This window comes from Schistocerca gregaria, chromosome 9, assembly GCF_023897955.1.
Source record: "Schistocerca gregaria isolate iqSchGreg1 chromosome 9, iqSchGreg1.2, whole genome shotgun sequence".
In the NCBI taxonomy this organism is placed as follows: Eukaryota; Metazoa; Arthropoda; class Insecta; order Orthoptera; family Acrididae; genus Schistocerca; species Schistocerca gregaria.
This window is the reverse complement of record NC_064928.1, coordinates 175,051,129-175,065,661: the sequence shown is the minus strand read 5'-3', so window position 1 is coordinate 175,065,661 and position 14,533 is coordinate 175,051,129. Positions and strand designations below refer to the sequence as shown.

Here is a 14,533-nt window from a genome sequence, read left to right as displayed (position 1 = left end):
CTGGCTGATAAACACCTGCTGGAACATATGATGTTTATGCAGGATGGCGCTCCACCCCATATTGTTAGACGCGTGAAAGATCTCTTGCACGCTTCGTTTGGTGATGATCATGTGCTCAGCCGCCAATTTCGTCATGCTTCGCCTCCCAGGTCCCCATACCTCAGTCCGTGTGATTATTGGCTTTGGGGTTAGCTGAAGTTACAAGTGTATCGTGATTGGCCGACACCTCTAGGGATGCTGAAAGACAACATCCGACGCCAATGCCTCACCATAACTCCGGACATGCTTTACAGTGCTGTTCACAACATTATTCCTTGACTACAGCTATTGTTGAGGAATGATGGTGGACATATTGAGCATTTCCTGTAAAGAACATCATCTTTGCTTTGTCTTACTTTGTTATGCTAATTATTGCTATTCTGATCAGATGAAGCGCCATCTGTCAGCCATCTTTTGAACGTTTGTATATTTTTGGTTCTAATAAAACCCCATGTCATTCCAAGCATGTGTGTCAATTTGTACCTCTCTATCTACATTATTCCGTGATTTATTCAGTTTTCAAATTTATACTGACTTTTTGATCACCTGGAATATATACATAAAGAGTGAACATACTCAACACAATACAAATGTGCATAGTAGACTACACAACATCAGACCACATTGAAATAGCATGTACAACCTTGATTAATTACATTAAAGTATGAGAAAGACTTTTTACATGGAATACACAGTTGATATTTAGATATAAGACATAATAATTCTAACACTTTTGTACACATTATTTATTTAGATCATAGCAACAGTAAGATAAACATTACTATTGGCACAGAACACATAAATCTAATTGTTTTGTATGCAGCTATTCCAGGTATTTGTTTACACTATTATAGCAGTTGGTCATTAAAAATTTGAATACTGCTTCTTTAAATGAATACAATTTTTTTATTTCTTTTATCTTTACCGGTAGTTTGCTATACAATTTACTTCCTTGTATGTTTGTTTGTTTCTGCCAGAGCCTTGTTAACTCTTTTAATATGAATGTCATTGCACTTTCTTGTGTTGTAAGTATGTAGATTCGAGTTGGATTGGAAATTGTCAATATTTCTTTTTACATTAATTATGCTTTTTTGTATATAGAGGCACGATAAGGGTAGAATATTTAGCTGTTGAAATAATTGCTTTGAATGAGTTAGCCTTGAACTGTTGGTAATTATTCTAACAGCTCGTTTTTGTAGAGTGAAGATGGTTTTGTGATTTTTCTTTTATGATGCCAGAAGGTGAGGACATAGGTAACAGCAGGATGTATATAAGAGAAGTAAACATTCTGCTACATTCCCTACTACACACAAAGTTATTCTGATCCTGCTCCTGAGGAGGTATTGCAGATCACTGATCACCAAGACTCTTGTGATTTTACTATAGACAGTTTTGTACTGTAAAATAGAAAGGCGCAAATAGCTCTAGTGGTACACGGTCCCATAAAAAGCCACACTTAATGGCACACAAACAGCCTCGTGGACAGAATGCCGTGACACATCAACAGCTTACGCGTAAGCTGCACTTTGCTCACCAACAGTGTGGTACAAAATCTTGCCCCCAATGCTATACAGCACATAAACATGAACATTGCCCATCCTACCAAACCACTTGCTACTCCTGCCATCGAACTGGACACATACGTAGTGTTTGCTTAAAAAGACAAAAATCTCCAGATCACAATGTGAAAATATTGCGCCCAGCTACGCACGTGCATGTTGTAAATTCGGACTTCTAATTCCCCTGTACAATGTCTCTCTAATAAAGTGTATGTACCTTTAGTGATTGCCACACAGTAAAACTTCAATTGCATACAGGTGCATCAGTGTCCTTGTTAAACTATGAAACTTATTAACTGTTAGGCATACCAAAACTGTGTCAATCTACAAATACACTTACAGCGTACAATGGCCAGAAACACCTAACATTGTGGCCACATATCACAATCTGCATAAGACAGTTTGCTTCCAAGTGCTATGAAGTAGACAATCAGTTAATAATTTTTGTCTTGACTTATTTGGGGTAAACATTGTGGCCAATGTGCTAGCTGTGTCATTTCATTTCAAGTGACAGTGTTGCTAAGCTTTGTGACAAATTTCAAGAATCGTTTGCTCCTGGTGTAGGTAAAGCGAATAACTTTGTAGTGCAAAAGACGCTTAAGGACAATGCCCAGCCGCACTTTTTCAAATCATGTGGAGTGCCTATTGCACTTCGTGAACAGCATGCAAAAGAACTGGCTCACCGGCAAGAAAATTGCATAATTGCACCAAACTCTGCAAGTCAGTGGTCTCCCCCAGTAGTTTATGTTCACAAACCATCAGGCAGAATTCGGATTTGTGCTGATTTCAAAGCCACTATCAATCCTCAGACAGTTGTGGATACTTATCCGCTGTCTCAGCCTGACAAACTCATGCATCGCTCAGGCGCAGGTCGTTATTTTTCAAAAATTGACCTTTGTGATGCCTACCGTCAGACTTCTCTTGATGAATCTTCCCAAAATGTGTTTGTCATCAACACACATTTAGGGCTTTTCAAGTTCCATCATTTGCCTTTCGGTATCACATCAGCACCTGCCATTTTCTAATGCTACCTAGAACAGCTGACTACTTCTGTACCTCCATGTACAAATTACCTGGATGATATTGTAGTTGCTGGTTGCACAGCAGAAGATCATTTTGCCAATTTGTGCATTTTATTTAAAGTTCTGTCTGAGGCCAGAGTCATGTGTAATAAAGAAAAGTGTCTCTCTCTTACCTGATGGAAATAGAATATTTAGGTCATGTTATCAATTCTCAAGGTGTTCATCCGACACGGGCACATTTGCAAGAAATACGTGATTTCAAACCGCCTCAGAATGTCAAAGAATTCCGATCTGTCTTAGGGAAGCTCCATTATTACATTCGCTTCATCTCTAACACAGCTCATATAGCAGTACCCTGCATCGTCTTCACCACAAAAATGTTACTTTTGTTTGGTCCCAAGATTGCAACACAGCCTTTCAGAAAATGAAAGCAGCATCACTCTGTGATCAATGCTTGGTTCATTTCAATCCAAACAAACATGTCATTTTGGCCACAGACGCATCGTCCTGTGGAATTGTTGCTGTTTCGTCACACCAGGTTGGTTCATCAGACAGACTTATTGCCTACACTTCCAAGCTTCTGAACAACGGTCAGCAGAACTATTCCCAAATAGAAAAGAAAGCTCTTGCCATCATTGTCAGAGTGACTAAATTTCACCAGTACTTATATGGTCGAAAATTCTATTTGGTCACGGACCACAAGCCTTTGCAGCCACTCTTCAATCTAGCCAAATCGATTCCTATTCGTATTGCTCAAGAAATACAATGTTGGGCTCCTCTTCTCTCCCACTACCAGCATGAGATCATTTATCGGCCCACTTCTAAGAATGTGAACACAGACATACTCTCATGTCTACCTATGGGGCCTGATGCTGACTTCGACATTTCTGAAGCAGCATCTGATGCACAAAAAATTCACGTTGCCAAGCAGTTTCCCCTGAATTAGTGCAAAGTAGTGCAAGACACTTCTGATCCTGATTTGCAAATTTTACTCCAATTCATTCATACTGGATGGCCATCTTCTTAGCTCCACTGTTCGTCAACATTTTGCACGTCGACATGATCTTTCTGCTGTTCAGGGTGTCATTTTGCTTCACACAGAGTCAGGACATTTTCATGTGGTGATACTGAAAGTGCTTCAAAGACATGTACGCAGCTTACTGTATCAAGGTCATTGGGGTGTTGGCCACACAAAACAATTGCCACATAGACATTGCACACGGTTTGGCATGAGCGCGCAAGGAGAAAGGATGTCTGAACAGTGTCAAGCGTGTGAGGAACATCAAGATACCGCTCCACAATGTTTTATTTGAGTGGCCCAAGGTGGAAGCACCTTGGCAGCGTGTGTATGTCGATTTTGTTGGCCCTTATTGGAACACACACTGGTTAGTAGTTGTTGATTCATAAATTCCCCTTTGTTGTTCCCATGTCACCGACATCATCTCGCTCCACTTTGCAAGCACTTCAGTCCACATTCTGCATTGAAGGTCTACCTGAATTGCTTATCACGGACAAAAGACCTCAAATCTTCTCTGCAGAATTTTAAAGTTTCTGTGCAGCGAACGGCATACACCGTCTCACCTCAGCACCATTTCGCCCACAATCAAATTGTGAGGCTGAACGTTTTGTTTGCATGTTCAAACAGCATATGGACCAATTTTGCTAGCATCATCCACGCGAACAAGCCTTGCTTAGCTTCTTGTCCACTTATCGCTCCGAGCCCCAACAGCTCTTCACCCACAGAATTGCTACATGGTTGACGCCAACGCACACTCTTGCATTTGTTCCATCCCCTGCTGTGGTCAGTGCCTACGGACTCCAGTCAGCCAACATATCAGACTACCTAACCTGTGTTTTACAAAATCTGTGGCAGAAAGAAGTCACGGGAGTGTGGCATCATTACTAATTCAATTAGTTGGTATATGTTTCGAGATCCCGATCGAATGCAGAAGTGGCGCCTAAATAAAATTCGTCCTTGCTGCTTGAAAAGTTCTGCCGCTGTCCACAGACTCCTGGCCTTCCAGGATGATGCAACCTGAGCAGCATCCATCAGAGTGGGGTCTTGCAACACTGTTTCTGGAGCTCGAGCCGATGGATGTCAATCCGACACCACATCCATCCAGTAGCAAGCGTCCAGCAGCCCCTCCCACGCCACGACTGGCGGGTCAAACCTGTGCCAAGGCCTACCGAGGGGGCTCCAATTGGGAAATTGCCATTGTGGATTCATGTGCAATCAAGGAGATGCCCTGCCAGTGGGTGCTGGGACCCTCCGCTTCGTTTTTTGGCCAGTATTCCCTCGCAGTCTTGCCGGGGTGTGAGCAGAGACTCGGCATCAGCTACGGCAATGGCCACTGCTTCAACACTGGTCCCAATACCCAAGCCTCCTCCTCACAATCAGTATGGTGTTCGGCCATACGCGACAACAGTGCTACGTTTTCGGGGAGTGCTGTGTCATTTGAACAAGACACAGCCAGGGCAAAAGCGCCACAGGCACAAAGATGCTAGTTGGTGCCAGTTCCATAGAAACTCGCCACTTGCGTGAGTTCCATCATCGTCACGGGCGGCATTGAGGATGTAGGAATTGGCTTCACTTCGGCCAATTGTCAGTCGAGTACAATCTGCCAATGATAGAACAACAGACAGAAGCCTACTCGGAAGATAGAAGAGCAGGTCTCACCCACTTGGTTATAGATCATCATCTGTGGCTGATTTAGACTGGGAATGTCGTTTAGTGAACTCTGAGAAATGAACAGACAGTTTTTGTAAATTGCATTTGCTATGTACTGTGAAATTTATCTATGATTATTTGCATTTAGCCATTGAGAGCCTTTTTTGTGTTATATTACAAGCAGTGTTGCTGACTTCAATATTCAACAACTCACAAAGATAAGGAAACCTTTTTAACTCATTTGTGTGACTTTGTTACTAATTTGTTGGAGTATTGAAGGACCTTTGTTCTCCTGTCCTTTTACCTGGCCCTGGGGCATAGCTGTGTAATAGTGGCATGGACAAAGAGTCTTAGCAGTGTACTGCACCAGAAACCACTTCACAAACTGACAAACTCGGACTACCATAACAATGGCAGTAACTCAGCCTCGACAGTAGTAGTGAGGCGGCCTTTACAAAACTGGCACTGAGGCTTTACAAAACCTATCAACAACTCAATGCTTCTGCTCTTCGGTCAGTGCTATTCTTTACTCCAAAGTATTTACACCAACACTATTACAATACAGGCGGGCTGGAGTGGCCATGCGGTTCTAGGCGCTACAGTCTGAAACCGAGCAACCGCTACGGTCGCAGGTTCGAATCCTGCTTTGGGCATGGATGTGTGTGATGTCCTTAGGTTAGTTAGGTTTAATTAGTTCTAAGTTCTAGGCGACTGATGACCTCAGAAGTTAAGTCGCATAGCACTCAGAGCCATTTATTACAATACAGATAAAGTGATTTTTTTGGTGGAGATGCATCGAAAGGCCTTATTACAAATAAAAAGCAATTTATAAGTTGTACAAAATCTATATAACAAATAAAGTACATAACTGTGTTTACAAAAAGATCTCTTCCTAAATAGGGGGATATGTAGTGATACATACAACTCCTGAGGAGTAACACGTAGTCTTAAGTCTTCTTATCAATGAATGATCCTCACAACCAAAAAGTTACAGGATATGAAATTTCAAGTTACAGATATTCTGTGGGAAGGTTATTTTTATTTGCAAGTGGTGAAGGATGACACGCGTCTTCACCACGGGATGGCAATTGCAACAACTTTGCAAGAGAAAATAATTGCTCAGATGCAACTCTAGAATGCCCACATATTGCACAGTCTGCTTTGAAGATGCACTGAGTTCCTAAGAATCTAAGTTACTAAGCAACTATTTTGCAATCTGGAAACAGTCACAGTTTGCCTGACTGCAATAAAACTATGATTTTCAATATTTCACCTAATTACGGACCAAATTTAAAACGCTGTCAACCTACTCACATTAAGAAGTATAATTTTATGTTAGCCCGCACAGTTAGCCATGAGGTCTAACGCACTGCTTTCCGGGCAGGAAGACGTGTGGTCCCCGGCACGAAACCGCCCAGCACATTAATGTCGAGGTCCGGTGTGCTGGCCAGTCTGCGGATGGTTTTTAAGGCAGTTTTATACCTATCTCGGCAAATGTGGGCCAGTTCCCCTTATTGCACCTCAGTTGCACTATATGGGCGATTGTTGTGCAAACACTTTCTCCACAGACTCGTACACCATAATTACTCTACCACGCAAACATTGGGGTTACACTCGTTGGGCGTGAGACATTCCCAGAGGAGGAGGAGGAGGAGGAGGGGGGGGGGGGGGGCGCACTGGGGGCTGAACTGCACAATAACCCTGGGTGTGGTGTGGGTGGACTGATGGGGCCTGTTGTGGGGTTGTGTACCACTGAGGGCTACAGCAGTGATGAAGCCTCTCCAAGTTTTCTAGGTCCCCAGTTCCATACAATACAAAACAATACAATACAATAATCTTATGTTAAACAACAACACATATATTACAGAGAGAAACTGTGTTTATCTCGAGGCGGTGTAATTGACAGTGTGCATAAACCCAGACTTTCTTCATCCAGTATCTGAGAATGACAGCATGTAGAGACTTCCAACAAACTTGATACATAATTTTGAACATTTGTAAAACTTTTTATCACTTACATCCTTAACATCAAATACATATCTGGGAACCTAAACCATAAGTTCAGGCCTCTGTCAACAATCTGCACTGTGGCACCATGTCAAATGCTTCACAGAAATATAGGAACATGGAATCTGCCTGTTGCCCTTCCCTCCATGATTTGTAGGATATTGTGAGAAAAGGGCACACTGAGTTTTGCTGGAGTGATGGTTTCTAAATACTTGCTGAATTGTTGACAGAAGCTTTTCACCCTCAAGAAAACATATTATATTCAAACTAAGAATGTGTTCAAGAACTCTGCAGCAAACTGATGTTAAAGATATCGGTCTGTAATTATACACGCTAGTTCTTTTGCCTTTTTTGTATACAGCAGTCATCTGTGCTTTTCTTCCATTGGCTTGAGCCATTTGCTGGATGAGAATTTGTGATAAATGTAAGCTAAGTAAGGGGCCAACACCACTGAGTACTCTGCGTAAATTCACTGAACTGGGATTCCATCTGGACCAAATGATTTATTTCTTTTCAGCTCTTTCAGTTGCTTTTCAACACCACAGATGACAATTCTATGCTCTCATGTCAAAGTCTCCACGAGATTCAAATGACGGTATGATTGTATGATCCTCTTGTGTGAATCGTTTCTTAAATCTGAAGTTTGAAACTTCAGCTTTCCTTTTGCTGTCTTCAATTGCCACACCACAACGGCTGACAAGTGACTGGATAGAAGCTTTCAACACACTTAGTGATTTTATGTACGACCGGAATTTTCCTAGGTTCTCAGCAAGATCTTTCACATTTCTGTTCTTAATGATGCATGAATTTCTACTCATTTTTGCCTGTCAAAACCTGCACCCTCTTTTTTTGAAAGAGTGTAACAACCCCTATTTCCTCAGCATTTCCTGAATTTCTTTAATAAACCATGGAGGATCTTTTCCATCCTTAATCCACATAGTTGGCACGTAGTCCTCAGAGTGTGATTTACAATCATTTTAAATTTTACCCACAATTTCTCAACGTCTGTCATATGATACAAAATAAACTAAATGATGTCCATTCATTGTCCACGTGGAATGTCCATTCACTGTCCAAGTGGAATGCAAACAACTGCTTATCTACTTTTTCTAGCATAAACACTCCCCTGGCCTTCTTAATGGAAATATTAAATTTAGTAACCGCTGTCACTATGATGACATCATTATCATTAATACCTATTTCTATTCTAACACTATCAATAACGTCTCGCCTGTTTGTAAGTACTAGGTCTAAGATATTTCCATTGTGTGTGGGTGCTGAACTACCTGTTCATAACAGTTCAAAAGTACTTCACAAGACTGTCTGCCTCTACAAACAGTGATTCTCCTCACCCCCTCCCCCTCCCCACCCTCGTCTGGCGCAATGGATGCATAAATGTCCCAGCCTTTACTCGGAAGTAAGTTAATGTTGCCTCCAACTACAATCTGGGCATTTACATGCTACTGACCGTGGATTTCCTTTGAATACCTCTAGAGCTAACACAGCACAACTAGGTGGCTGATAAAAGCATCCTACAGTTTACCTGATTTCACCTATACCTGTTATTATTATTTGTCATGTGACTAGGACCTCCCATCGGGTAGACCGTTCGCCGGGTACAAGTCTTTCGATTTGACGCCACTTTGTCACTTTGGTGACTTGCGCATCAATGGGGATGAAATGATGATGATTAAGACAACACAACACTCAGTACCTGGGCAGAGAAAATCTCCGACCCAGCCGGGAATCGAACCCGGGCCCTTAGGATTGACATTCTCTCGTGCTGACCACTCAGGTACCGGGGGCGGACACCTAGACCTTGTTATGTATGACTAGATAACAATGCTGTCACACTCAACTTTGACCTCAATAGACACAATAGTTCTGTCAACTGCAATGAGCACTCCCCCTCTTATGACAGCTCACCTGTCTTTTTTGATAAACATCCCATGAATTGCTAAATATCTCAGAGCTTTTGAGTGTGAGAAATTTGCTGAGGGTCTGTAAGCCCAGGAGCTTTATTATGAATAATTAAACAATTTACTGTTAAAATTCTGACAGCCAAAGTGTTCATCAGAGTACCTCAACCTATCACGAAGCCTATAAAACCCTCATTGCACTCCACAAGTACTACACTAGCAGAGAAGCAACTTCCTTTGTGTAGTGCATCCCTGACCTATCACGAAGAAGCCTACAAATCCCCACCCAATAATTCAGGTCCAGAAAATTGCAGCTGAGACTATCACAGAGGCGACAAAGCCTTCGGTTGAGACCCTCCATTCGGCTCCGTAACAAATGATCCCCATCAACTCTGGGAACAATGCTGCAAATTGCAAGTTTTGCAGGCTGCACATGAGGTCAGCATCCTTCACCACCTCCACCAGCCACCTGCAGGAACTGAGGATGGCCTCAGAAACCACGCAAAAGGCTTCACTGGTGCCGACACGAGCAACAACTTACAGACTACTGCACTCTACGTACTCGACAGCTGCAGGCAGGGTCTCCTCCACATGTCGGCAGAGATCCCCTCAGCAAAAATACGGAGTGTACGCTGGAATTCTTTCTAGGCGGGACATTATTTTCCTTAGGGTCTCCATAACTTGCCTAACACTGGATCTCCCAATAACTAGTAAAGCCCTGCCCCTGTGTGCCTGCACAGTCCCTGCTGAAGGAACAGCCACCAGTCCACTAGTAGGGTGAATGGACGAGGCTAGAGAGCCAGCCTCCTCTCACCCAGCAGTGAGCACATATTCCCCACATAGGATATGCCAAAAGATGTCTTTGACAGCTGAGCCCGTGGGCAAAACCAGTGACATCTGACATGTCCTGTGCAGTGTGCCAGTATCTCCACAGTCGAAGCACCCTGACACGGCATCCCACAAATGGTCGACTGCGGCCGTAAGCATCTTCAGTTGTCTGTTCCTGCATCCGCAGCACACACAGCACGCACGTACCCCTACCCGTCCTAGCAGCAGTAACCTTAGAATTAAACTATGAAAACAAACATAAAAAGTTAAAAATGTGGCTCTCTAGTCTGCTGGTACTTCACCAATGGAGGCTGGCAGCTGACTAAGCTGTAGGCAGCAGTTACTGGTCATCAAAAAACAAACAAATAAATGACGATTGTGGGAGTGTACACATTACCAATGTTAAAACTCGTTACTGTACCTCTCATAGACAAAAATGTGCAATGAATTTAAGAATTAAACTTCACAAGCTCACAAAAACGTGGAAAAATTTAATAATTGAACTGCGACACAAACAGAGATGCTAAATGTGCTCCTTGCTAGCCTACTGGTGCTTCACACACAAGGGCTGACAAACCACTTACCAGTGACTGTAATACGTGGTTGACTATGGAGTAATGGAAGAAAGAAATTGGGTCAGATGAGTCTTGTTGCACACTATTTCCAACTTCTGGTATAGATTATATCCCAACAGCAAAACATGGTAGGGGTTCAGTGATGTATTGAGAAACCATATCACAGTTTTCTAAGGACCCAACAGGTACTGAGCAAGGTCACATTACTGCCGAGGATTGTGTAACCATTTTGGCCAATCAGGTCAGTCCCACAGTACAATGTTCGGTCCCCGCCAGTGACTCCGTCTTCCACCACGGCACGGCCCCCGTCCGTACGGCTCACGCTGCCCCAAACCGGTTTTGTGAGCATCGGGATGAACTTTCACACCTCCTGTCGCCACCGCAGTTGTCAGATCTCAAATTTATTGGGCCTTTGTGGTCTACTTTGGAGAGAATAGAGCGTGGTCACTAGCCAATGTCGTCTTAGTTACCTGAACTTGCCACTATTTTGGAGGAAGAATAGTATAAGATTGCCTCATAAAATGTACAGGACCTATATTTATCCATTTTGAGACAACCAGAAGCTGTTCTGAGTGCCAACAGTTTCCTACACTATATTATGGTCGGTAAAGTGTTGTGGTTTTGGTGTTTCTATATTTTTATCCTCCCTCTGCATATCTGAGAAGAGAATACACAAGTTAATAATTGAACTTGGTCTTCATTCATTATTCAATTGAAGTTTTAAATTTGATGTAACCTTACTTAATCACACAAAGGATTTGTCAATGGAGAAGTCAGATTAGTCTTACAAGATATCACGGTCAATAGTAAAGCTTAAGAGGACCTAATTAATATTGCAAGTTACAATTCAGGACGAATACTATAAGAAGGTTCGGACAGACGTAGGTCACCGTAGTGTTTCAGAGATGAAAGGGGTTGCACAGGTCAGAATAAAGAGGAGAGCTGCAGCACACAAGTCTTCAGTTGAATACCACAATGACAAACAGTACACTTCCGAATACAACTCACGCATACAGATTTTGACAAGGTTATGTTCACATTACAATCACTACAAAAATTAAAAGATCCACGACAGGAGCCAGCTGTACCCTGAACGGCTAACTACAAACACAAAAAATAGTGCACACACTTTACTGTAACATATCAACTGTCTTTAATATAAGCACAACCGCTAGCCAGGTGTTAGCCTGAACTGTATGAGAGTTGTGGAGAGCGCTCTCTCTTTCTCTCTCTCTCTCTCTCTCTCTCTCTCTCTCTCTCTCTCTATCTCCCCCCCCCTCTACCCCCCCTCCCCCACCACCACCACCAATCATCAGCCATCTTCCCTCCCATCTTCCCTCCATCACCTTTCACTTTTCAGACACTCCACACTGTACAACCTCTCTTACTGCAGTTAGCCTGCAGTGCCACTTCAAGGGAAACTTAAGGGTGAACGTTACTTTTGCATTCCATTCATTACCAAGTAACGTAGCTCAATGAAATGTGGATTGTACATAGAAAGAACTACTGCAGTATAGTACAGAAGGTAAGTGAAAGAAATACACAATCAGACAAACAGAAATGACATATTTATTACGAGACAATAACCACATCAAAGTCACAGCAACTTACAATGGTCCCCTGGACATTAAAAATGGCAGGACATTGTTCTTCATAAGCTGTCTCATCACCATGGACAGTAATGTATGCTCTGCAATGTGCTCTAACACTGGCCACAAAATTGGTAAGGAGTTCTCGTGGTAGGGCATTTCATTCCTGAGAAGGCTGACAACTGCCGGAAGGTCATCGGTGCAGGTGCACAAGCTGCAATACGTCTCCCTGACGCACCCCACATGTGCTCGACAGGATTTAAATTGGGAGGAATGGATAGACCAATCCATTTTCTGAACATCCTCTCGTTCTGAAGGCTCCTCCACCTGTACAATTTAACGTGGTCTTGTATTGTCATTAATAAAAATGAAGCCAGGGTCAAATGCACCCCTGAGAAGACATAAGTGGGGGAGGAGTACAGTGTCACAATAATCCTGCTCGGTGAATGTACCGTCTTCAAAGATTTGGATGTCGGTATGCCTGTGCGACATTATGCCTACCCCTGCCCGATAACACCCGGAATACTAAGAACGTCGTGTTCGACAATGTCCCCGGTCGCATTATACGTTACAATCTCTAGCCATATATGTGGCTTTTAACTTGAGGTGGTATGCTATGTCTTAAAACAAATCTAATAGTCGTGCTACAGGTAGGTAAGCATACAACGTAGAAAATCACGTAACTTGTTATTTGATACAGCTTTGATTGTACACTGTCACCTTTGGCCCAACATCACAAATCTCAAAACTTCCTGGCAGATTAAAACTGTGTGCCAGACTGAGACTCAAACTCGGGACCTTTGCCTTTCGCAGGCAAGTGCTCTACCCACTGAGCTACCCAAGCACGACTCATGCCCCGTCCTCACAGCTTCACTTCTGCCAGTACCTCGTCTCCTACCTTCCAAACTTTACAGAAGCTCACCTGCGAACCTCGAGACAATGCATCAAAAAAGAATTACACCCAAGCAGTCTGAATAACTTCCAAATGTCGTATTGATGTCTGTGATGGAGGAAGAAACTGATTTCACAAGTTTTCTTCTCCAGATAGTGAGAGAGGAAGTTCATAAGGCACTTGAATTGCACAGTGAGCAAAAAACCGAGATGCTTCAATAGGTCATAAGGGAGGAAGTGGAACAGACATTGAACCCAATCTCTCGTCCTTCATTTCCCTTTAAAACGGTAAAAAAGTTGAGACTCAACTGAAGTTAGGTTCCTACAATGCCGCATGAGGAACCTGCTTGGGCACCAAAGAAGACTGATGTCTGGAGGACCCAGGATAACCAACCAGTATGTTTCCACTGTGGACAACTGGGACATGTGGTGGGCTACTGTCGAGAAAGGTGACAGATATTTGACGATGCCTGTGCCAGAAGACAGCACACCAATCTTAGCCAAAACCAACTACGGGATGACAAAGATGAACAAGATGTGGGTGCAGGATGACGTAGGTCACCATCGCCGCAAGCTAGCTGCTGGAGATGACACTCCCCAACACCATGGAGGTGAGGCCGCTGAAGAGAAAAATCGTCCACCGTCGATCACTACTAAAATGATAAGAAACTACATCGATATCCTCATGGATGGCCGACCAGCCCAAGCTCTAGTGGACTCTGGAGCATCATATTCAGTCATTTCGGAGAAGTACCGTCGCCAGTTGCAGAAAACCATATTTGTCGACAACAAAACATCTCTGCTGAAGGTGGCTAATGGGAAATATGTAAAACCTACAGGAGGATGTACCATTCGTGTGGGTATAAGTGGCCATACACAGCCCTTAGAATTCATCGTCTTACAAGAGTGTAGTCATGACGTCATTCTCGGATAGGACTTTTTGAAAGCTTCTCAAGCAATTATACATTGTGGTTGCCCGAAGATTATGCTAGATGAGATACTGTGAACAGGAAGATGTGCAACCGGGTGTGTGGAGACTATGTGTACTGGATGAAGTGATCATTCCTGCAGTCAGCACTAGGAAGGTAGCTCTCATGTGTCATGTCATGCATCAACCCATGGACCTTGTAGTGGAATGTAAGAGAAGCATACCACTGGAGAATAGCTTGGTCATCCCAGCCTCCATCGTCTCGTTTATGAATGGATTTGGTGAATTGTGGATAGTTAACTGTCGCCGAGAACCACAGATCCTTCAAAGACACATGTGCATAGCAAACGCTGAGCCGTTAATTGCAGAACAGTTGAGCATCATAGAAACCTCCCATGCTGAGTCTGTGGGCTAAATTAGTGCTACCACTACAAGCCAAGATCTTCTAGCTCGACTATCACCAGATCTCACTAAGGAACAACAGAAGAAGCTATTTGCCGTTCAAGAG

At 43.1% G+C, this 14,533-nt stretch overlaps 1 protein-coding gene across 4 annotated transcripts in view; it reads right to left on the bottom strand.

The window, feature by feature from the left end:
- The window catches only part of LOC126291565 (nuclear RNA export factor 1-like), a 199,749-nt gene that overhangs the window by 152,745 nt on the left and 32,471 nt on the right, over window positions 1-14,533 (bottom strand). The gene's annotated exons all lie outside the window — the stretch shown is intronic.